A 26,365-nucleotide genomic window follows, 5' to 3' on the forward strand; every position below is an offset into this window, starting at 1 on the left:
GTGCAGAGCACTGTACTAAGTACTTGGGAGAGTACAGTACAACAGAGTTAGTAGACACATTCCCTCCCCACAAGAGGCTTTCAAACTAGAAGGAGGAGAATGACATTAAAATAATTATATATATATATATATATATATATATATATATATATATATATATATATATATATACAGAAGTGCTGTGGGGTTGAGGATGGTCTAAATAAAGGGTAAAATCAATTGATCATATTTATTAAGTGTTTACTGTGTACAGGCCACTGTACTAAGAGTCTAGGAGCTTACAAAATAATTTAACACACACATTTTCTGCCCACAATGACCTTACAGTCTAGAGGTGGAGATAGACATTAATATGAATAAACAATTTATGGAGAGTACCTAAGTGCTGTGGGGCTGGGTCGGGGGTGGTGAATAGAGAGAGCAAGTCAGGGTGACCCAGAAGGGCAGGAGGAAGTGGAAGAAAAGGAAAAGAGAGCTTAATCAGGGAAGACCTCTTGGAGGAGATGTGCCTTCAATAAGGCTTTGAACTAGGGAAGAGTAATTGTCTGACAGATAAAAGAAGGAGGGTATTCCAAGCAAGAAGCCAGGTATAAATCCAAATGTAATCCAAGGTAGTCTCTCATTTATTTTAAAATGGTTTATAAAATAATTATCTAGGTATCAATGGTGGAGAACAAAGAAGCGAAAGCTGCTTTGTGATCTTCTGAAATTTAATTCCTTAATGCTCCAGATTCTCAAGATACTTTTTTCTCTCTCAATCTAACTCACAGTGGAATGCTCCTTTTCACATTACCACACTTACTACCTTCAGTATCTGGCACCGTTCTTATTTCTCTTCTTTAGTGAAGTGATCTTCCCGAAATCTTAGTTCTAAGGGAGCCTCCCCATTTCTAATTGCCCTCTGCCAGATTGGTCTATCTTTGCCCGCTGTCTCCCCACCTGCATTTGATTCTACTAGATAATTTCAGGTTTAAAATCCTCATATCTTTTCGGCCTCTCTTCAGTCCACTCTGTTTAGAGTTTTCCCCAGTTCAACTCACAATATAGCCTTTGTTTGGATATCCTGCTGTCATCCATTCTCTTCACACAACCTGACCAGTGAAGGTGGATACATTAAGCAGGGCTTTGATGCTGGTGGACTGACCACATCCCAGCATCCCTTGGTGAGCCTGTCTTGCCAATTCATTTTAAATTTGTGGATCCTCTAAACCATAAGCTCATTTTGGACATGGATCATGTCTACCAACTCTGTTATATAGTTATATTGTACTCTCCCAAGCACTTAATGATAATAATGATAATAGTGGTATTTGTTAAAACGCATACTATGTACCAAGCACTGTTCTAAGCACTGGGGTATATACAAGGTAATCAGTTTGTCCTATGTGGGGCTCACAGTCTTAATTCCCATTTGACGATGAGGTAACTGAGGCACATAGAAGTTAGGTGGCTTGTCCAAGGTCATAAAGCAGACAAGTGGTGCAGCCTGGGATTAGAACCCATGTCCTCTGACTCCCAAGCCTGTGCTCTTGCCACTAAGACACACTGTTAATACAGTGTTCTGCACACAGTAAGCACTCAATACATTAATTCATTGTCAGTCATATTTATTGAGCACTTACTGTGTGCAGAGCACTGTACTAAATGCTTGGAAAGTACAATTTGGCAACACATAGAGACAATTCCTACCCAACAACAGGCTCACAGTCTAGAAACAGGGAGACAGTTAACAAAACAAGGAGACAGACATCAATAGCAACAAAATAAATGGAATTATAGATATATACACATCATTAATGAAATAAATAGAATAATAAATATATACTAATATACATTAGTGTTGTGGGGTGGGGAAGGGGGTAGAGCAGAGGGAGGGAGTAGGGGCAATGGGGAGGGGAGGAGAGGCAGAGGAAAAGGGAGGCTCAGTCTGGGAAGGCCTCCTGGAGAAAGTGAGCTCTCAGTAGGACTTTTAAAGGGGGAAGAGAGATAGTTTGGTGGATGTGAGGAGGGCGGGCATTCCAGGCCAGAGATAGGACATGGGCCAGGGGTCAACGGGGGATAGGCAAGAATGAGGCACATTAAGGAGGTTAGCGGCAGAGGAGTGGAATGTGCGGGCTGGGCTGTAGAAGGAGAGAAGGGAGATGAGGAGGAGGGGGCAAGGGGATGGACAGCTTTGAAGCCAAGCATGAGGAGTTTTTGCTTCATGTGAAGGTTGATAGGCAACCACTGGAGATTTTTGAGAAGGGGGGTGACATGCCCTGAGTGTTTCTGTAGAATACATACCACTCATTGATTGCTCTGGAAGTCAGTTACCACATGGTGCCTGAGATGAGTGGTAAAGAAGGCTAATGACTTGGAGAGTTGATCAGACCAGATATTCATTGCTGTTACTGAAAAACAAGCCAAGATTCTACCTTGGAAAAGTGAACTTTCCTTTTCAGCTTTTGTGACAGTGGAACAATCTCCTGATGTATTAGTATTTCCTCAGGATACAAATTTATTTTATGGTTTTAAGTCATGTTCTCCTGTCACTCAGGCTGGCGGCAATAAGCTCCTAATGGTAAAGTTGAATGATAGTCATCAATGAACAACCATAACATGAATTTTCCCTCATTCTTTTCTTTTGTCTATTCCATTCTGAGCTGCCATGATTTCAGTACCCAAGTCTAAAGAGGTCCAATTTACTCCTAAGGCATACTGATTCACTATTGTAATATATGATTTACATAATTTAGATGATAAGTGATACAAATCTACTATTGGGCTAAAATTTCCAGAAGGAAAACGGCAAGTAAAGCAAAATCATTCCCACTATCTTTTGAACATATAAACTTTCTAACCAGACCTACATTTGCTACTGAGAACAACATTCTAAAAGAGGAATTTTAGGCCTCATTGAAAAATATTTTTTTCTTAACTCTTACTTCTTCCTCAAATACAAGATATGTAAAAACTGAAAGTTTGATATATTTTGAATGCTCAAAATAAAAATGACACTTATTTTAAATCTTTGTTTTTCTCTCATTTGCATATACAATTTGAAAGCTGAATATTACATATGTTTAATAAAGATAAAAACAATAAAAACTGCACTCTTCACTGACTTATAGCTGTTTATTTTCTCTAAATAGAGCTGAAGATGCAAATATGTTTAAAATCTAAAAGAAATCATTGTTTTAGACAATATATTTTAACTGCTAACTGAAGAGATAAAACAATCAGTCTGTGTGTTGACTCACCCTCTAGTAATTTCTATATTTTCATATCCAATCTGGGTGACAGAAACCAGAAAGGAATAACAAATGTTTTATGGAGAGAACAAATGAAATGAAAAGTCAACTCTAAAAAAACAAACAGGGAAATTGAATGGGTGGGGGCACAGCCACTCTAATCAGGCAAAAGTTTTCAAATTTGAAAGAAAAAAATCATATTTTTAAAATGAAAATTGCTAACCATCTGTTAGTCATGGTGTCTAATTAAGCTGACCTGCAGGTATCTCAGTGATGTTGCATTACAACCCTTTTGCACTGAAGTAAGCAGTATAAATGAGCTTTTATACATGACTTTGCCAGTAAAATCTCCAGGGGGTGAGTGCTTTGGGAGTCTGTGGCAGCTGTCACTGTCAGAGCAGCATAAAAGAGCAAAGGGAGTAGGAGGTAAGCGTGGGAACAGGGGAAAGAAACCCTGAAATTTTCTAGCAAGTGCCTTAAGGGTTGTTGTTTAAATTTAGAGGAAAAAAAACCTAAAAAACTATGACTCCAAATCTCAACTTTAATTAAATAAAACTTAAAAGACTTCCAGGCTTTGAATTAATATCTTCAGAGAGGTGAAAAAACTCCAGAGAAAAGATGGTTTCACCAAGGAAAAAAATGCCAGAGAGAATCTAAAGCCACTCGTGAGATGGGAACGAGTAGGATTCCAGTGGACTAGGGAACTCTAAAATGAAGAAGCTGGCACTGTCTAAGCAGGGACAAGGCCAGGATCCTGTCTCCAATGAAAAGTGTCCAAGAGCATAGATTAATTTAGGCATCCAAAAGAGCCAGTCTGTTTTTACAATGTGTCTCTGGTGAAGGATTATGTTTGACCTGGGCACCACCTGCTCAGCCCCTTTGAAGAGAAGCAGAAAAGGGGCTGTTTCAAACGGCGGGCATCTCACTAACTGAGTCACCTACTTTTTTAACTTCTTTGACATCCCGGCAGTCTCGTTTCTGACATGGACTGTTAGACTCCTAAGTAAAAACTAGATTGCACAAAATATAAAAATAAAAGAAGTGTAATTCCGAACAATTTCAAAAACTGCCTAAAACAAGACTAATTCTGTTATGCCCATTCATCATTTGGGAATACACCCCCAAATCTCAGAATCAATTGTTAAATCTCTTCACACTGATGGCTGGGTTCCAAAGACCTTTTGAGTGGTATTAATTCACTTTAGAAATCAAACAAGCTTAATAACCACTGCTCTCAGACTTAAGCAGTAATTCAGAGATTTTTGTTCTCTTTTTATGAACAGATTAAGAAAAATATTGTTTTTGTAATTCATAAGAAATACAATTAAGTCTGACACATAATGAGCAATGATGCCCCCCAAATGAATCAATTTCTGTATAACCCATTACAGGTTGACTTGAATCCATTTTGAATGTAGAATGATGCAGGGATGTAATTTTTACAACCAAAAAATCGATAATTGGCACTATGGGAATATTCTCTAAGGCTCTGCAGCCAATCTACATGAAGCTGTGTACCACCTAAATCACTGGTCTGAAGTTTACACCAGGGATCAAAAAATCCAAAGAGATTTGAGAAGTAAACCAAGTCAGATCCCCAATCCAAAGTGTGACCCTCAAAGGAAATGCCATCTATGAACAAGAGGAGGAGTGAAAATATGCTGGCAAGGGCTTTTGAGGAGGAGGGTCCTAGTCCTGTGCCTAGCCAGACCTGGTGGAAAAACATGAGAATTCCCATTGGCCCGACTGGATTTTGGAGCATCTATCATTAAAGTAGAGATGCTGAACTCTATTCTCTGCTTTCTCTGATGCAGAGGCTGGAGCGTGCATAGACACACACACCCCTTCTGAAACTCTGGGTTGTACAAGTCCCGCTTTGAGATCTTGGCTTTCCACTAGAAAATTATTTCAGCCATGGTTATCAGAACTTTTATAGGACTAACCTCCAGTGATTGGCCAGAATAAATTCCACCTTTTATTACTTTAGAAATCAATGAGGATAGAAAGGTTCACGTTTGTATTCCTCATCCAGTGAATGTCATGAAGCTCTAACACTGATCCCAGATAGAGAAGGGATTAGCATTGGTGGACCATGGGAAGACTGACTAACCCCTCTGTTTGACCAGGACTTTACTAGGAAGGCAAGGGGCTACTCAACTTCACTAAGACCACCTATAATAATATGGTGAGGGGCTAGGGACAAGGGATTCCCTTTACAATAAGCATGAATTATTCAGTGGTGTTTCCCAGTGTAATGAAGAGGAAGAATGGAGAAATGAACTGCTCAGTCAATGAAGCACCCTCTTCCCTGATAAGAAAGGGTTTACATTCCTTCTCTTTATCTTCCAATCCTGTGGTCAAGATTGATTTAACACTGGTTTAGAGACAGAGAAAAACTTTGTGTCAGCCATCTTTCCATGATGCTGGTATTTGTTAAGCACTTACTATATGCAGAGCACTGTTCTAAGCACTGGGGTAGGTACAGGGTAATCAGGTTGTCCCACTTGAGGCTCACAGTCTTCATCCCCATTTTCCAGATGAGGTAACTGAGGCACAGAGAAGTTAAGTGACTTGCCCACAGTCACACCGCTGACAAGTGGAGGAGCCGGGATTCGAACCTATGACCTCTGACTCCCAAGCCCGTTCTCTTTCCACTGAACCATGCTGCTTCTCTGCCATCTTTTTCTTCTTCTATGCCATCTTCCCATAGAAACTTTCACCAGTTCTGTTAAGTCAAGCAGTAACTATCCCCTTGACGATCACCTGAAGGGTTTGATTTCATGCTCCCCAGACAACCAGCAAAATCATCTTTCCCAAAACCCCCTCATATTCTATCCGGATAAGATATGGACTGTCAGAATAACATTCCCTATTTCCCTGCTGGTTTTCTATCTAACATGCGGGGTTAAAACTCAGGTTATGAGAGAACTAAGAAGAAGCACTGCCTATTGGAAAGAGCATGGGCCTGGGAGTCAGAAGATCTGGGTTCTAATCGCAGTTCCGCCACTTGCCTGTTGTGTGACCTTGGGCACCTCCATGTGACTCAGTTTCCTCATATGCAAAATGGTGATGCAATACCTGTTCTCCTTATTTAGACTGTGAGCTCCATATGAGACTGATTGCTTTGTATCTACACCAATGTTTATTACAGTGCTTGACACATAGTAAGCCCTTAATACCAGTTATTATTCTTGCTGCTCCAAGAAATAGAAAGGATAAAAAATGCAGGAAGGACATTTATCAATAATAATAATCCAAAAGCATTTGAGCTTTTAGGGAATGCCTCCTTTGGGTAACAAAGTATGCTAATATATACACTAGTAAATGATTGTGCTCACAATCTATATTATTCTTATTTTACGGATGATGAAACTGAGACACAGAGAGGTTAAATGACCTACCCAAGGTATTTTTTACACAGTGGTCCAGTAGACAAACTGGGACTCAAAAGTGGGTTCTCTGACTCACAGTTCCATGTTGTCTCCTATGATCCAAACCTACGGACTTTAGAGTTCCCTGTACATCCCACATTTCACAGGCATCAAGAATGAAAGGAGAGAAAAGAGTATTCCAGATAGAGTTATGCACTTACTTCAAGTTATTCACTTAGTGCAAGTGCTTAGTACAGTGCTCTGCACATAGTAACACTCAATAAATAAAATTGAATAAATACAACTGAATAAATACAACTGAATGAATGCACACTTTATACACTCCTTCTATATTCCCCATCAGGGGTGCATTCTTCAGTCTGTTTCACTCCTTAAGAATGGGCTTTTGGGGGAGGTTAGTCTTTCTGAGACTTCTGTCATTGACTTCTGTCAAACCAGCCAGCAGTTTCAGAAATTATAAGCTACTGTAGCCTATGTTTCTTAACTGGGTAAAAGTCAGAAGCCATGTTTTCAACCTTTCTAGGTTGCATTTCTTGTTTCAGTTGAGCACAGAAGAATTGGGTAATGTTTTGGATGCTCTCTTGAGGACAGGGAGGTTTAGCTAGGGTGTGCTCTTTTGCTGTCTTCTGATTAGAGAAGCAGCATGGCTTAGTGGATAGAGTGCAGGCCTGGGAGTCAGAAAAAAAAATTGATGGTATTTGTTTAGCGCTTACTATGTGAGAAGCACTGTTCTAAGTGCTGGGGTGGATACAAGGTGATCAGGTTGTCCCAAGTGGGGCTCACAGTCTTAATCCCCATTTTAGAGATGAGGTAACTGAGGCACAAAGAAGTTAAGTGACTTGCCCAAAGTCACACATCTGACAAGTGGCAGAATGGGGATTAGAACCCATGACCTCTGGGTTCTAACTCCCAAGCCCATGCTCCTTCCACTGAGCCACACTTCTTCTCTGCTCATGGGTTCTAATCTTCACTCCAGCTCTTGTCTGCTGTGACCTTGGGCAAATCACTTCACTTATCTGTGTCTCAGTTATCTCATCCATAAAATGGGGATTGAGACAGTGAGCCCCGTATGGAGCAGGCAATGTTTGTCCTAGTTGATTTGCTTGTATCCACCCCAGAACTTAGTAAAGTGCCTGGCACATAGTAAGTGCTTAATAAGTACCATTATTATTATTACTATTATTAGCTCAGAAATTTGTCCGTTTGACAGCAGCATAGTTGGAAATATTCTGAGTTCTCCCTCTGTCTCTTGTCTGTCAGGGAAGCAGGGCCTGTTCTGAGGCCTCTATTGTCCCTACCTTCTGGAAACAAGAGGAGGCAGGGCTGAGAGTGTAGAGAATTCTCAGACAATCTGCTTCATTCAGGAAGATGTACTGGCATCATCATTTCTGGGCCGGCTTAGGGATGGGACTTGAGCCATGGAGCCTCTAATATTGCTTTTGCACTCATAACTGTGGAATCACTAGGTCAGGGAAATAGCTTTAGGGTGGTTCTTGTGGGAACGGCATTTTCAAATAAAAGATTATTTCCTCCAAATACCCTAGCTAATGTAGCTATGTTCAACAATTATAAACTAAGCTCTTTTTCAGCTATAGCATACTCATTCAAATTATTCAATATAACTGCTTCCTTGGGGAGAGTTTCTATCCCTGTTCAACTTTCATAAACAAGAGCATTTAAATGAAAACTAAGGATTTGAATAGGACGTAACACTGATGCTAATATGGACTCTCCAAAAATAAAAAATTTTTTGATATATGATCTCAAAAAAAGTACTGAGCAACCATGCCAATCAAGGCCATACCACCCAGGCGACAGGAGGGTATGAATTATAATCAAAACTAATGCTGTGTCCTCGGAACTACAATGGAATAGCGAAGCAAGAATACTTCAGGCTACTGAGTTCACAGCCATCCAAGGTATCATCACTTGAAATGATGGTTAATATGAGAGCAGCTGATGAAAATCCTGTAGGATGGTGAATATTTTAGAGCCTGATGGTTGAACCTAAATAACAGAGAATCTTTCAAGGTTGTTACATTTCACTGACCCTTTTAAGGGAAAAAAAGATTTTAGAAGTAAAACTGAAGCATATCTGAAATTTTCTATGCAGTCCTCTAAAATTAGTTATGTGGAAAAGTAATAGTTTTGTTACTATACAGTCTCTTACATCAAAAGGAGAGCAACCCCAACCACAAAATGTCCGGAACCAGAACAGCTGTTTCACATGCTCAAATATGCATATGTATGTATAAAAGTAGAGAAAAGGTCCCTCGTAATGTGAGGCTCAATACCACAGCAAAGTGAGCTTGAAATTAGCTTAAAAAATCACCCTGACTAGATTTGCAAAGAACCACAACTTGAAAACCCTTCTATTCAGATGAATTGCTTGTGTACTAATTGAAAGATTGAAAAATTTCTTCCCCTGAATATTTTAGGAGGTTGATGAGTAATGATAATAATAATGATGGCATTTGTTAAGTGCAAAGCACTGTTCTAAGCACTGGGGAGGATACAATGTGATCAGGTTGTCTACATGGAGTACTTTGCTCCATATTATCTTTTTCTTTCAATGCTTCGTTAGATCATTGCTTACAAAATAAAAGTTTGGTGAACACTCTCCAATTCATAAATAAAAGAACCATGCAGATTTTGAACAGTGAAGACATTTCAGTATTCATAGACTGTCTTGGGAATTGGGGTAGGATGGTAAGAAAATGAATAGAGAGTTAGACTCTAACAAGCTACCACTAGGAGTCAGTGAGCCTAGAGGCTAAGAAAGATAGGAGGATCAGGAGAGGACATTGCCTGAAGCCAAGGTTGGATAGTGTTTCAGGGAGAAGGGGAATGGTCCACAGTGTTAAAGGCAGTTTAAGGGGTTGAGGAGGATTAGGTTGCAGTAGAGGTTATTGGAGTAGAGAAGCAGCGTGGCTCAGCACAAAGAGCCTGGGCTTGGGAGTCAGAGGTCATGGGTTCTAATCCAGATTCCGCCACTTGTCAGCTGTATGACTTTGGGTAAGTCACTTAACTTCTCTGGGCCTCAGTTACCTCATCTGAGGATGTAGACTGTGAGTCCCACATGAGACGACCTCATCACCTTGTATCCTCCCTATTAGAACAGTGCTTTGCAAATAGTAAGCGCTTAACAAATACCAACATTATTATTATTATTATTGGATTTTGAAAGAAAAAGGTCCCTGGTGACCTTATGGGGAGCAAAGGGGAAGGAAGCCAGATAGTAGAGGGTGAAGGAGAGAAATGGAAGAGATTCAAGGAGAATTGGAAGCAGACTGGATAAAGAGTCACACAAGGAGTTTGGAAAGCAATGATAGGAGGGAAATGAAGAAATATGTGAAGGGTGCCATTGGGTCAAGGGAGGGTTTTTTTTAGGTTAAGGGATACATAGGTATGTTTGAAAATGGTGGAGAAGGAGCCACTGGCAGTTGAGTGGTTGAAGATGGCAGTCAGGGAGGGAAGAAGGGAGAGGGTGGGTGTTTTAATTAGATTCAAGGGGATGGGATTGGAGGTGCAGGTGGAAGGAGAAGATTAATAGGATGAAAGCTCATTGTCGTCAGGAAATGTGTCTGCTCTAATGTTGTGTTGTACTCTCCTGAGCACTTAGCAGAGTGCCTTACACACAGAAGAAGAAGTACAGCTGATTGAACCCCTTGAGATATTGCTGGGAAGGAAGGAAGGAAGATCTGAGGAGGGGACAGGAGGAGGTTAGGAGTGGAGAGGTACTAGGGAGATTTTAGTGGGACCATACCTGATGGTTTCAATTTTATCTATCAAATAGGTGGTGAGGCTCTTAAGGGCAAGAGACAGGGGAGGTGGGTGTTTGAGAAGGGTGTTAAACGTCTGAATGAGCCGGTCTGGACAATGGCCATGGAAGTTAATATGGCTTAAAAAGCACAGTTGCTGGATACATGAGAAGATGAGTTTGAACTGGGCTAGGTCAGTCTTGTGTCTGGACTTCCACCAGGAGAGCTCTGCAGTCATGCCCAAGAGCAGAGGAAGTGTACTGTGAAGATTAGCTTAGGCTGCGGGTTTGTATAAGTTTGGCAGAAGGAGGGTAACTGAGGGAGTTTACTTCAGTGGGTAGGGAGGAGTTGAGGACACTGGGGATAGTTGTATCTAACTCAGTAGGAAAGCCGTCAAATATATAGTTTCTAAAGGTCTTAGACTGACAGGTCGACTCCAACCTGTAGTGACTCCACAGACACATCTCTCCCAGAACGCCCCACTCTCCATCTGCAATAGTTCTGGTAGTGTATCCATAGAGTTTTCTTGATAAAAATACAAAAGTGGTTTACCATTGCCTTCTTCGCACAGTAAACTTGAGTGTCCGCTGTCGATTCTCTCCCATGCCGCTGATGCATAGCACAGGCGGGTTCTGACTTGTAGCAAACTGCCTTCCACTCTCTAGCCTCAGCCCAACCTAGGAATGGAATGGATTTGCCTCTGCTTGACTCTCCCTCCCGCAGCCGAGACTGGTAGAGTACTGGAGGCTCTCCAGGTGCGATCCTGAGAGGAGACTTCCAAGGGTATTAGTGCTAAATTCACTCATTCAGAGGTTAACTCATTGCAGCAGAATGCTATATTACATTCTCCCAAGCGCTTAGTACAGTGCTCTGAACTCAGTAAGCACTCAATTAATATGCTTGATTGACTGATTGCAGGTAAATGCACAATGCAACTCCTAGTGATCTGACAGTAACTGCTCATCCAGGGGTGAGTTAAACTTAGGCTCAGTTCATGGAGTTACACAGAAAAAAAAACCCTCACCCTGTATTAGATCCTGATCCATCATCAACCTCAGAAGCCCTATTTGTTAAATGTTCCCAGGCATCCAAAAACAATTCCAGGTCCCAGGCATTCCAAAAAAGAAGCAGGCCTAAAGATTGGAGGAGAGTAAGAAAAATCCTGGAGCTTAATCATCGGCTTTTACCACTGCCCTCCTTCTTCCCTAAATCATATTGCATGGATAGTACCTCAGGGTTCTCACTTGCCAGCATATTCCCTTTTCAGTCACTAGAGTCTGTAAATCCAATCTCCTCTCATACTAAATGTATTTTCCCAGATTAGGCTCTACCTTTCGGTGGCAGTTAACTTCTTTACTTTTCCTCTCTTGCAGTATGAGCAAAACAAATGCACATTACATCGGGGCTTGTTTCAATAATAGATAGCTTTGAAACCTCAGAAGGATTGAAGTCTGGGAGTAGCAGGTGAGCATATCCCACCAGCCCAGTTCACACGATGTGTTGTCCATAGACTATTTATATTTGAAATGCTCTATTAGTTTATATTTTCTATTTAACATGTTCAAGAGGAATTGGAAATTTTACATTTGTGATTAAAATAGAAAGCTCAGAAACATATCAAAAATGATTGGAAAGCCAAACTATTTAGCTAAAACTGCCTTTCTAAAAAAAACAAAACCCATAAAGCAAGATGTACACTTCTTAATAAAACATGAATGAGTGTTATAAATTGGATAGACCATGGCCTAGATAAAATGTACTTCCCCTCCTTGACTCCCTTTGAATTTTAAATATGAATGATAAAGTTCATACAAAATTGTATTAAATGCATTGAAATTCACATCCCTAAAATGTATAAAATGTGTTTACAAATACATAACATGATAATAAATGCTTCCAAATGGTCCTTCACTAACTCTATTATTAATAAGTATAGATAAGAGGTGCTTTCCCTCCTTGACTCTCTATGAATCTTATATATTAATGATAAAGTTTATACATTTTATTAAATGCACTGAAATCCACATAATCAAAATGTATACAATATGTTTATTGTATATATATTGTATAGATATTATATATAGATATAATGAACACTTCCATGTAGTTCTTCTCTAACCATTCTCAATAATGAGTGGCTGCATGAATTAATCACTGGTCTCATTGCTAGGCCCCAAGTTTATATCTACACTAATAAGATAGGCTAAAAAATGACTCTCATATGAATTCCGGAGAGAGCCATGGTAAAATGACTTTCGTAATCTCAGTTGTGATCTGTGTGCATGTCTTTTCCCCATACCAACGCAATAAATAGTCCTTGTTTAGATGACAAGATTAAGTGCGTGTGCAGATGAAAATGATGCTTTTGTCCAGAGCGCCATTTCTGTACTGTCAAGCAGCCTGCACAAGCTTGCACTGAGAATAGAGAATCTATGAGCACAAACTCTTGATAATCTGTAACAGGTTGACATTCACTATAAGTCACTAGAAAAACACTCTAGATTTAAGATGAAAAAAAAACTAAAGAAACTTGACACAACATTTCGAAGTTCACTGCTAACATATTGGACTCTACTCTCTCACTTTGCACCTCTCCCACTCTTTGCTCCTCGCAATTCATCTAGAGAAGCAGCACAGCTAGAGAAGAAGCATAGCTCAGTGGAAAGAACCCAGGCTTGGGAGTCAGAGGTCATGGGTTCGAATTCCAACTCTGCCACTTGTCAACTGTGTGACTGTGGGCAAGTCACTTAACTTCTCTGTGCCTCAGTTAGCTCATCTGTAAAATGGGGATTAAGACTGTGAGCCCTACTTGGGACAACCTGATTACCCTATATCTACTCCAGCACTTAGAATAGTGCTCTGCTCATAGTAAATAATAATAATAATGTTGGTATTTGTTAAGCACTTACTATGTGCAGAGCACTGTTCTAAGCGCTGGGGTAGATACAGGGTAATCAGGTTGTCCCATGTGAGGCTCACAGTTAGTCCCCATTTTACAGATTAGATAACTGAGGCACAGAGAAGTTAAGTGACTTGCCCACAGTCACACCCCTGATAAGTGGCCAAGTCAGGATTTGAACACATGACCTCTGACTCCCAAGCCCATGCTCTTTCCACTGAGCCACGCTGCTTCTCCAAGTACACTTGCACTTACATAGTAACCACTTAACAAATACCAACATTATCATCATTATTATTAATTGTGCCTTGTTTGCCACTTTCCTGAACTCACCCCATTGCTCAAATCCTTTCCACTGTGTGAAACTCCCTCTTCAATCACATCTGCCCAATTATATCCTCTACATCCCTTCTGACTTTCAAAGTCCTCCTAAAAAAGCACATCACCAAAAAGTTATTAATAATAATAATAATGATTGTGGCATTTGTTAAGCACCTACTACGTGCCAGGCACTGTACTAAGTGCTAGGGTAGATACAAGAACATCGGGTTGGATACCATCCCTGACCCATGTGGGGCTCACATTCTCCATCACCATTTTACAGATGATGTAACCGAGGCACTGAGAAGTGAAGTGACTTGACCAAGGTCACACAGCAGACAAGAGGCACAGATGGGATTAGAACCCATGACCTTCAGAATCCCGGGCCATGCTCTATCCTCTAGGCCATGCTACTTCTCACTCCCCCGTGCTACTTCTCACTCCCTCCATCTTACTGGTCAGACTACCCCATCAGCCACTTCTGTTCTCTGGTGTGGCTGTTGTTTATTACTGTTAAATTAATTTATTACTGTTAAATTAATCTAATTCAATTGTTTATGTTTGTCATCTCCCTCAGTGCTCATACTATTTTAACCTGCTGTGTATTTGGCAATTTGTGTCCATTTATGTCACCCCCATAAAGCTGCAAAATCCTCAAAGGCAAGGACTGTCACTTCCTTTCAATATATGTTCTCAGGCACTTAGGATAGTTTTCTGCACAACAAAGGCAAGGATTAAATATTATTGATGCTGATGAGTGTCATCAGTCATACTAAAAAAGTCAGCAAATATTAGCCTAGACAGAAGCCAAGAAGTATTAGTAATCATTATAGGACTCTGCTAATGTGCCAAACACTGCATAGAAGCTGTTCACCGTGGGAAGCAGGTGGTCTCATGGAAATAGCATGGGTCTGAGAGTTAGAGGACATGTCTTCTAATCTTGGCTTCTCAAAATAATCGTTGTATCAACTTGGTCAAGTCACTTCACTTCTCTGTGCCTCCATTCCCTTATCTGCAGAATAGGGATTTGATACTTGTTCTCTCTCCTACCTAGACTTTGAGCTCCATCTGTGACCTGATTATCTTGTATCTACCCCAGTGCTTAATACAGTGCTTGTGCCAGAGTAAATGCGTATAACAATACCACAATTATTATAAATAAAGATCTATACTTACTGCCCAATTTAAACAGGAGTGAAACATTACTTCCTTCCTTAGATCACATCACATCTCCCCAACAACCCTAGAGTGTCTCCCAACTTTAAGGCTCTTCGATGGCTGTCTTGCTAAACCTAGTGGACCTTCTCTCTTCAGTCAGCCCAAGCTATCTATCTCATCATTCTCTACAAAAAACTTTCCTTTCTCAAGCCATTTTCCTCAACAGCTTTCAGTGCTTAGAACGGCACCTGGCACATAGTAAGCACTTAGACAATAACATAAAAAAAAATTCCTTCTAGTCTCCACTGCCCTTCCTCCTATTCCCACACTTTCCAACTACATTCTATTTTCAAGCATCGTGTGCTTGTGCCACGTCGCTGGATAATGGGAGAAGCTCAGTGCTGCTTCTGCTATACTTGATATTACAGGTTTCACTGGGGACCAGCACAACAAGGGCCTGCAAGAGAAGCAAGCAGCATGGACTAGTGGAAATAGCACAAACCTGGGAGTCAGAAGGTCCTGGATTTTAATCCCGGTTCCACCACTTGTCTACTGTCTGACCTTGGGTAAATCACTTACCTTCTCTGTACCTCCATTACCTCATCTGTAAAATGGGGATTAAGAAAGAGAGCTCCATGAGGGACAGGGACTGTGTCCAACCTGGTCAACTTGAATCCACCCCAGTGCTTAGAACAGTGTTTGGCACAGAGTAAACACTTATCAAGTATCATAATAATAATAATTATTATTATTTTTAGAAAAGCAGCATGGTTTAATGGATAGAATACAGATCTGGGAGTGAGAAGGGGCTGCGTTCTAATTCCAGCTCTGTCACTTGTTTTTTGTGTTACCTTGGGCAAATGACAACTTCTCTGAGCCTCAGTTACATCATCTGTAACGTGGGGATTAAGACTGAGAGCCCCAAGTGGGACATGGACTGCATCCAAACTGATTAGCTTGTATCTGCCCCATTGTTTAGTATAGTGCCTGGCTCACAGTAAGCTCTTAAATACCACAAAAAAATGCACTTGGATCTGTATTCTTTAAGCATTTGATATTCATCCCACCCTAGGGCACATAGTATTTACGTGTGTGCCCATATTTTATTTTAATATTTGCTTTCTCAGACTGGTCAGCTACTGGTGGGCAGGGAATGTGTCTTCCAATTTCATCATATGGCACTCTCCCAACCACGAAGAACACTCTCTGCTCAATAAAACCACCAATTAATAATTTGCTCTCTTAAATCAAGTGTTTTTTCAATGTACTTATTTCAGTTTTTATATTATGGATTTAAATTTCTTTCAGTTAAACAAGGAAGAAATATGTGCATTTCTGATGAACCATATGTTCTCTGGGCAGGAAATGGGCCTACCAAATTTGTTGTAATGTACTCTCCCAAAAGCTTAATATAGTGCTCTGCACAAAGTAAGTGCTCAATAAATAGCACTGATTGAAACAGGAGAGTCTAAACCTGAGAGTGCTCCAGTCAACCCCTGCAAACTCACTTCTATTTCCATGGTGTCCGAGGACTCCCCATTCTTTAAATATTTTCAGCTGCCCCTCCCTCTTTTTACTTATCTTCATCATCGTCAGTATTTATTGAACATCTCCAGAGTACTGAACTAGGTTCTTGGGGAAACACTAAGTGGAACTGAAAGAAGTCCCTACCCTTCAGGGCCTTAAAATCTAGTGGACAAAGGATTCCTACAAGATACCTCTCGCTGGCTATGTCATGCCTCTCTCCCACCGTGCCTCACGTTGGTCTTGTGTTGCCAAATCAATGACTAGGTAAGAAGGTAGTTCTACCTACTCAGACTGTGAGCCATTTGTGGGGCCTGATTATCTTGTATCTATCCCAGCGCTTAGTGCAGTGCTTAACACACAGTAAGAACTTAACAAATACCATGATTATTATTATTATCATTGTTATTACATCTATTCTCTCCTCTCCCTCCCCTGGCATATGTATCCAGCAAATCAAGTGTACCCCTGGATTACATATTCTAATCTTTCAAGATACACAAATATGTTTTTTAAAGTGGCCTTTGTTATTGTTGGTTGTTTATTTGGTAGTTATAGATCTTTATTTACTAGGCACTGCACCTGGGTAGATGTAAGGTAATCAGTTTGGACACAGTCCATGTTCCACATGGGGCTCACAGTCTCAATCCCCAATGTACAGATGAGATGACCAAGGCACAGAAAAGTTAAATGATTTGCCCAAAGTTACACAGCAAACAAGTGGTGGAGCCAGAATTAGAATGCAGGTCCTCTGAGTTCCAGGCCTGGGGTCTTTGCACTAGGCCATGCTACTTCAAAATAACCACCCCCTTTCAAAATTGTCTATTCTTTTACCACAATTCCTATCTCAGACTGGGTTTAGTTACGTTTTCCTCTTCCAAATAGATCTACACTGATCTGTACATGGTGAATATTTGAGTGTTTCGTGGCAATGACTACAAGGTGCAGGAGCTCAGGATGTTCCTTTTATCGTCAGGTTAAGGATTACCAAATCTGCTCAGATAAATTTTTTCTTTCAACAAGAAAAAAAGGGACTCACATTCAAAACTTCTACAATCCTAACAAAATTTGAACAAAATAATTGGGAAATACAATTTGATTAAATGAGTTGTGTTATATTTTTTGTTTTGTATTTTTTCCTAGCCCCTGATTCTTGATAATCAGAAAATAAGTCTTCAAAGCGAGGAACGTTTCCTCAACCCATTCTCTCTAAATCAATTGCCATTTCAACCTTCCCCTGGGCTCATCTTGCCCACTGACAGTTCTATTCATACAGCATGAAAGAAAGAATTAAGACATCCTAATATTTCAAAGAATAAAAATGGTACTGGAATTGTCTGGATAATTGGGGTCAATCTTCTTTTTTGCTTCTGAATTATTTGTTCATTAGTCTCTTCAGAAAATAATTCAGGCCCACATTTCACTTTTGATATCTCTCTGGATATTTAATATAAAATACCTAAACCACTTCAGCTCTGTACAGATAATTGAGGCTAACACGTATCAGCCCTTGCAAACATTCATTCTCTGGTATGAAGGACAGATAAATATAGGCTAAAAAAAATTGGTATTTATTAAGCTCTTACTTTGCTCCACACACTCTTCTAACTTAACTTGTGGATAGATACAAGTTAACCCAGCTAATTCTCACAGCCTTCTGGGACGTTCCAGATGTAGACTGTCAGCTAGTTGTGGGCAGGGTTTGGGTCTTTCATAATGTTGTGTTTCGTTTAGTACAGTGCTTAGCACTTTAGTCTACACACAGTAAACACTCAATAAACACGATTCATTGATTGACTGCTTGATTAACTTTGGGTCATTTCCACCCTTGGGTTCAATTCTACTGCAAAAGCCCTAGTTCGTTCATTCATTCATTCAATCATATTTACCGAGCACTTACTTTGTGCAAAGCACTGTACTAAGCACTTGGGAAAGTACAATACAACAATAAACAGTGACATTCCCTGCCCACAATGAATTTACAGTCTAGAGGACTGTCTAGTTTCTGTAGCATGGCTTAGATGACTAGCTGAGAATAAGAAGTTGATTACTATAAGGTAACAGGTGCTTCCTTATCAATGGCATATCAGTAATCTATTGCTCTTTGAAATGATGTAATTGCTTCAGCCTATCAAATCTGGATCAGAACTGGAATTATAATCTGTGCCCAAATATGTGAAGTGGAGAATCAAGAAATGAACTGGTAAAGTGTTTTTGTGCAGAAAGAATGGCTTAAATTATCTAGTAAAAATAAATGCATTCAAAATTGTTCTTTTTAACTTTAGAATTACTTTTTTTGTCCTGGATCCCAAATAATTACCTTAACTCTCTAATTGTTTCTACAGATAGACTCTTAGTACCATAGACTGATTCCTTAGAGAAGGAGCCGAGTACTGGGAATCTAGGATCCGGATTTTAAACCCAGGCCTGCAAGTAGAGAGATGCCTGCTGTGGCACTGCCATCAGTGGGAAAGGTTTCTCAATCAATCAGTTAAGCAACCATATTTATTGAACACTTACTGTGTGCAGAGCACTTTACTAAGCACTTGGGAGAGTAGAGTAAAACAGAGTTGATAAACACATGCCCTGCCCACAATAAGCTTACAGTGTAAAGGAGGAGACAGATATTACTATGAATAAATGCATTTTGGATATGTATCTAAGCGTTGTGGGGCTGAGGGTGGGATGAATAAAGGGAACAAATCCAAGTGCAAGGGTGACGTGGAAGAGAGTGGGAGAAGAGAAAGTGAGGGCTTAGTCGGGGAAGGCCTCCTGGGGGAGGTGTGCTTTCAATAAGGTTTTGACGGTGGGCAGAGTGATCGTGTGTTGGATAATAATAATGATGGTATTTGTTAAGCGCGTACTATGTGTCAAGCACTTTCTATGCGCTGAATATGAAGGGGGAGAGCACCCCAGGCCAGAGTCGGAATGTGAACGAGAGGTCAGTGGCCAGATAGACAAGACTGAAGTGTAGTGAGTAGGTTGGTGTTGGGAATGTGAAGTGTGCGGGCTGGGTTGAGTAAGAGAACAGTGAGGTAAGGCAGAAGAGGGCAAGGTGAGTGAGTGTTTTAAAGCCAATGGAAAGGAGTTTCTTACTGAAGAAACATAATAGAACATTTTCTGAGATTGAGAGGTCCAGAAGGAATCCTGGAAAACGGCTAATGTAGGTGACGAAGACTACAGTGGCTATCAAGGCAACCTCCTGTTTCATGATGCTACAGGACAACATCACTTATTCCATAATTGCCTCATGTATATAAGTATCCTTTTGCCATATTTCACAACATGCTACCACTTTCTGCCTGCCAACTTGCTTTTCACATTTGATCAATTAATCAGTCAATCAATGGTATTTATTGAAAACTCATTGTTTGCAGAGCACTCTACTAAGTATTTGCAAGAGTATAATACAACAGATTCCTTATTGGGAAGACAATTGGCAGTGATAAGAGAGTTAAGTTGTGCTGTGCAAATATTAGCAGTGTAATCTATTCCTAGTGCAGATATATTATATACACGTACGCAAATATACATATGTAGTTAGTCCTGCAATAACATATGTTTTCATTGCACTATTGAAAAATTAAGGAATGTTTTTTTCCACAGCATACTTATGTCAGGATAAAACATAACCCAGTGTAAGAAGAAACAGATGCTTGCTTGAAACATGGGTCAAGTCATCAGTACTTCCATTCATATGGGCTTTCATTACAAATTCAAATATAACAAAATGGCAAGGCTGGGGAATGTTTTTCCAGCAGCGTGAGTCTGTCTTGGAATAACACAAAGTCCAAGTTTGCACAAATACATTCAGTATGGGGCAAATTGTTTGCATATAAGTATGTACCATTGGTCAAGATGAACTTGGCTGTGTGCTCCGTAGGCACTTTGATATTTATCCCAGGCCCACAATACTTATGCAACTATCCTTATAGCATAATATTTACTTCTCTACTTATACTCCTCTATTACCCCTACACCTAATCTATTTTATGTCTGTCTCTCCCTGGAGACCGCAACCTCCTTGCAGGCAGATATTGATTCTACAAGACAATATAGTAAAGTAACAATGAGTGGAAAAGGTGTAAAAACATTCAGCTGGCTGTAAATATTACAATAATATAGGCATTTGCATTGCAAAATATCAGCCATAGTGATATTTTTCAGTCATCTATACCATAACTCATTAAATTTTGTCAAACAAAAACTCCTTACCACCAGCTTTAAAGCTTCTAATCAGCTCACCCTGTCCTACCTTACCTCACTGATTTCCTACTACAACCCAACCCACACACTTCGCTCCTCTAATGACAACTGACTCACTGTACAACAACCTTGTCTATCTTACCATGGACCTATTGCCCATATCCACCCTCTGGCGTGGAACTCCTTTCCCCTTTCTTAAGACAAACCACCACTCCTCCCACCTTCAAAGCCTGACTAAAATCACATTTCCTCCAAGAGACCTTACCTGACTAACCCCTCATTCTCAGTCCTCTCTTTCCCTACTTCACTGCCTAGGCAATTCGATCTGCGCCCTTTAAGCATTTGATAGTCACCCCACTCTCAGCCTCACAACACTTATTCACATTTCTTTAATTTATTTGACTGTCTGTCTCCTTTTCTAGACTATGAGCTCCTTATGGGCAGGAACATGTCCACTAACTCCATTACATTGTACTCTCCCATTGCACTGTATTAAGTGCTCTGTACAGCGTAAGTGTTCAATGCATACTATCGTTTCCTTTCTTGCTTGATTCCATTATTATTCAATCAATTATTCAATCAGTCAATATTTACTGAGCATTTACTATGTGCAGAGCACTGTACTATGCACTTGCCAGAGCTGTTGGGAGAACTAAGTCCAGAAACTTTAAAGTTTCTTTCTTTTACTGGTGGAGGTTTCTATATTCTGTTATTTACTGTAAGCTTGTTGTGGGCAGTGGATGTGTCTGTTTATTGTTGTACTGTATTTTCCCAAGGGCTTAGTACAATACTCTGCACACAGTAAGTGCTCAATAAATACACTTGAATGAATGAATGGACCATTTTACCACCTGTCTTCCCCTCCTGAACTGTCCTATGAGCAGGAATCAGGTATACCAACTCGACTGTACTTTCCTAAGCCCTTAGTTCACTGCTCTGCAAAACAAAATCACTCAGTAAATACCATTACTGGATTGATTGATCCAGTTTCCTGCCTGCCCACCGTTGCTAGGTTGCTAAGACTTATTGTCTCAATTCAGGAGAAGACTGTGGATCTGGACTTCATTGGTAATCCTGCCCTGCTATTTGAGGTTGAGTATGATTCATCATTGATGTTGATTAAAATGTACAAGAACCCCTATGAGCTTTATTGAGTCACTCCGTGGGATTTACTAAGTGCTTAATGTTTACGGAGCACTGTAGTAAGTGCTTAAGAGGGTACAATACAAAAGAGTTGGTAGACAGGATCACTGTGCTCAAGAAGCTTGCAATCTAGTTGAGTAATTTTCCGTGGAAAGATCGGGACTCAAGCCAATCAGAAGGTTGGAAAGACCAATACAGCAATGTAGACAATCAATTTGGTAACCACCTTGGATTCCAACTGTGACAATTGAAGACAAAAGAATATACTGGTCTTTTTTATTTGATTTTCCATTTCTGTGCATAGACCTGCCTGTACTATTAGATCCTATGATACCCTCCAAGCTCTCACTAATGATAAATCATTAGTCATCAGTTTTGTTCTTCTCATCAGGAAGATGGAAGGAAACCACATGGAGCAGATGGAAGGAAGTCCCATGGCAGAGATGGCATGGCAAAGGGGTGATCTCAGTGGGATAAGGTTAAAAATTACTGTTCAAGCTTGGCTTCCAGAGCTAGCCTGGTGGAATTTGAGGGCAGAAGGTACAGGGGAATGAGGAGTCCCAGGGGATCTGCATCTCACTTGCATCTCACCCCTCTTCCTGTGTGTTCAAATTCCTGTTTCTTTGTATGGATTTCACCCACACTCCCTTCCTCCTATTCATATAGTGGCTAAAGCACTGGCCTGGAAGTCAGAAAGACCTACGTTCTAATCCCGGTTCCACCACGTCTGCTATGTGACCTTGGGCAAGTCATTTAACTTCTCTGGGTCTCAGTTAGCTCATCTGTAAATAGGGATTAAGAGTGTGAACCCCATATGGGACAGGGATTGTGTCCAACCTGATTAATTTGTATCTATTCCAGGGTTTAGAACAGTACTTGATACTTTGTAAGCAATTAACAAAGTACCATAATTATTATTCTCTTCCAATGCTCCACCAACACTTTCACCCTTTCATTTTTTTCTCCCCCTTCCCCCTCCCCTCCTCCTCCTCTTCTCTCTCTCTCTCCTTTCCTCACTCTTGCCATCCCATTTTCCTTAATCCCAGCTCTGCCACTTGTTTACTGTGAGACCTTGGGCAAGTCATTTGCTTCTCTCTGCCTCAATCAATCAATAATATTTACTGAACATTTACTGGGTGCAGAACACTATGCTAAGCACTTGGGAGAGTACAATATAACAGAGTTGGTAGACACATTCCCTGCCCACAATGAGCTTACAGTCTAGAGAGGGAGACAGCATTGTAAATGGATAAATTATGGATATGTACCTAAGTGCTACGGGGCTGGGGGTGGGATGAAGAAAGAAAAGCAAATATAAGTGCATGAGTTATGCAGAAGGGTGAAAGAAGACATGAGGGCTTAATCAGGGGAAGCTTCTTGGAGGAGATATGCTTTGAATAAGGGTTTGATGGTGGGGAGATTTATTGTTGAAGATGAAGGGAGAAGGTGTTCTCAGCCAGAGGGTGTTCTCAGCCAGAGGCAGGACTTGAGCAAGGGGTTGACACCAAGATAACTGGGACTGAGGTACGGTTAGTAGGTTGGCATTAGAGGAGTGAAATGTGTGGGCTGCACTGTAGTAGGAAATCAACTTGGTACGATTGGAAGGGACAAAGAGACTGAGTGTTCTAAAGTTGTGATAAGGATTGAATGACCTCAGCTCTTTCCATGTTCACAGCTCACCTAAAATCTCACCTTCTCCAGCATGCCTTCCCAACTCTTACCAACCCCACAGCCACCTCTAACACTTATGTGTTTATTTATACTCTTTCTCAACCCTTTTATATATATGCAAATTCAACTGTACAGTAATTTTTGTATGGTATTTGTGAAGTGTCAAACACTGTCCCAAGAACCAGGATAGTTACAAGTCAATCAGGGTGGACACAGTCTCTGCCCTGCAAGGGGCTCACAGTCAAAGTAAGAGCCAGGAGGATTTAATCCCCATTTTACAGTTGAGGAAACTGAAGCACAGAGAACTAAAGTGACTTGCCCAAGATTACACAGCAGGCAACTGGATTAAGCAGAATTAGAGCCTTGATCCTCTGACTCCCAAGTCCGTGCTCTTTCCACTGGATCACACTGCTTCTCTAAATCCTAAATAATTATGATTTCACTTTTGGCAAATGATTCTACATCTGTTTCTCCCTTTTAGAGTGCAAACTCCTAAAAGCAGGGAACTTTCCTTGTGCTTGTCTTTTATTTTCCCAAGTGCTTAGTCCAGTGTAGTTCATCCACTTGTGTTCCAGTAGGCAATCTATAAAAATCATTACTAGTACTACAATCAATCAAATGAATTTATTGAGTACTTTCCCAATATGTCCTTTGGAGAGTACAGTGCTACAGAATTGGTAGACATGTTCCCTGCCCCAAATGAGCTTTCTATATCGACAAGAAAAGCAACAAGGCCTAAGGTACAGAGCATGAAACAGAGAATCAGGTGAATTATGTTCAAGTTCCAGTTTCTAGCACTGATCCACGGTGTGACCTTATACAAGTCATTCAACTTCTCTGGGCCATAGTTTCTTCATCTGTGAATTGGGATAAGATTGAACATGGTGCCCATGTGGAACAGGAACTTAGTCTGGTGTTAAGCAGATAGTAAGTGCTTAATAAATGCCATAATTTTTAATGATATTTTCAAGTGTTGTCTACATGCCAAGCACTATATTAAGTGCTGGATAGATACAGGTAATCAGGTTGGGCACCATCCAAATCACAGTCTTAATTCCCATTTTTCAGATGAAGTAACTGAGGCAGAGAGAAGTTAAGTGACTTGTCCAAGGTCACACAGCAGATGAGCAGTGCAACTGGGACTAGAACCCAGATCCTTCTGACTGCCAGGCACATTCTCTATCAACTAGACCACGCTGAGGTTAGCATAATTATCATTGCTATGAGACATTTTGAAAGAACACAATCTCTAAACATGGTAGAGGAGCTAAATCCCTAATCCTCCCTCATTTTACATACTTGAAGGAGTTCCAAAGTTCCTGTCTTCTTATCTTTCTTAGCATAATAAAAACTTAACTACAAAGTGCAACTTACATTGCAGCAAAAAGAAGTTGAAGGCATTTGAAAATTACAATAACTCCCTTTCCTTAATGTGATTTCTCCTAGGAGTTCAAATAGCTTGATAGACATTAAATGAGCTTTATAACTCCTGCCTAGATATATAGGTGTGAATGTGGAGAGTGCACTATAAATGCAGAGATTGATGTGTCCTGTCCCATCCAAGAAATAGTCCGAGAACTGAGGTTTGGAGAGGTTAAATGCTTGTCCAAGTTTTCAGCATATTGACTCATTTGTCCAAATGTGATCAGATAATGAACGTTGAAACTATTGAAAGAATAAATGTAGACTCTGTTTTTCCATTATTTTAGAATAAAAATCTAAATATGTTGTATTTGTATTCTTCCATTCACAGTTACACCTCATGAAGTTAATTTTGGTAGTTGCAAACAGTAAATTTGAAGCAATTTTTATTACCAACAAAATTGATGAGTACCATGTGATGAATGCTAAATGATGGGGAACACAAGATGGGGACGACATGACAAGGACCCGATATCCTCATTAGCTATGACTTCTAGCTGTATTACAGGTAAGTTTTTTGTCCAGATTTTTTCTTAACTCATACCATCCTTCTCCTCTCCCTTACCATCCTCTAGACTCTCTGACTTCTGAAGGGACCCTATTTACTCACCCCAGACTCCTCTCATCTTTTCTTCTAAATTTGTCCCATCTACCCCAGACCCTGTCTCCAATCTACCCTTACCCCACTGATTCTATTCCAGTCTATATCTACTTTTATGAATTGTGGTCTATTAAGTGCTTAGTACAGTGCTCTGCACACTGTGCGTGCTCAATAAATACCACTGATTGATAACTGTGCCTCAATCTCCTATCACTATCAACCCCTTACTCATATCCTCCATCCTGCCTAGAATTCCCTCCATATCCAACAGATTACCACACTCCCCATTCCCAAAACATTACTAAAATCCTATCTCCTCCCTGACTAACCTCTCCTTTCCCCACCCTATTTTCTCTACCTCTGCTTCACATAGGAACTTGTGGTCCTACAATAGCACTTCTATACTTTGATAATCACTGCCCCATCCACTCTGCCCCAGATCACTTAAGTACCTATCTTTTTACTCTGTTTCTTCTCCTATATGTAACTGATTATATTGTTAAGTTGGTCAGGCAACCATATTCATTGAGCACTAACTGTGTGCAGAGCACTGTACTAAGCACTTGGGAGAGTACAGTATAACAACATAACTGATACATTCCCTGTCCATGACAAGCTTGTCTACCCAATTAGATTCTAAGCTCCTTCTGGGCAGGGATCTGTATACTAACTGCATTGTACACTCCCAAGTATTTAGTACAGTGCTCTGCACACAGTAAGCACTCAGTAAGTATCATTGATTTTTCAAAATAAATTAAATCACCATCATCATCCAATATTTAATAAACCCTCACAGGTGCCTAGCATTCCCCTAGGGACCAGTGGCATGAAGAAATTAATGTAATATTCAACTTACTCTCAGACACTGACTCAGACACTAGGGAAATCTGGTTCATTTGCTGTGGATCAATTCTGCTCTAATTTAGACACTCACACATATTTCCCCTGATGTCTATAAGTGGTGTGAATTGTGGGTCTGAAGTAAAATTGATCTCTAAAGAGCCTAACCGTTATGATCAAAGACTATGTGTTTTAGT

General features: G+C 40.3%; 1 long non-coding RNA gene and 1 other non-coding gene across 2 annotated transcripts in view; both read right to left on the minus strand.

The window, feature by feature from the left end:
- Positions 1–26,365, minus strand: part of LOC114811115 — an 89,782-nt gene that overhangs the window by 57,717 nt on the left and 5,700 nt on the right. The gene's annotated exons all lie outside the window — the stretch shown is intronic.
- LOC114811742 lies at positions 11,019–11,156 on the minus strand. Its single transcript, XR_003759438.1, has one exon. It is a non-coding gene; the product is annotated as a small nucleolar RNA SNORA7 (small nucleolar RNA).

Source organism: Ornithorhynchus anatinus, chromosome 4 (assembly GCF_004115215.2).
Source record: "Ornithorhynchus anatinus isolate Pmale09 chromosome 4, mOrnAna1.pri.v4, whole genome shotgun sequence".
Lineage (NCBI taxonomy): Eukaryota > Metazoa > Chordata > Mammalia > Monotremata > Ornithorhynchidae > Ornithorhynchus > Ornithorhynchus anatinus.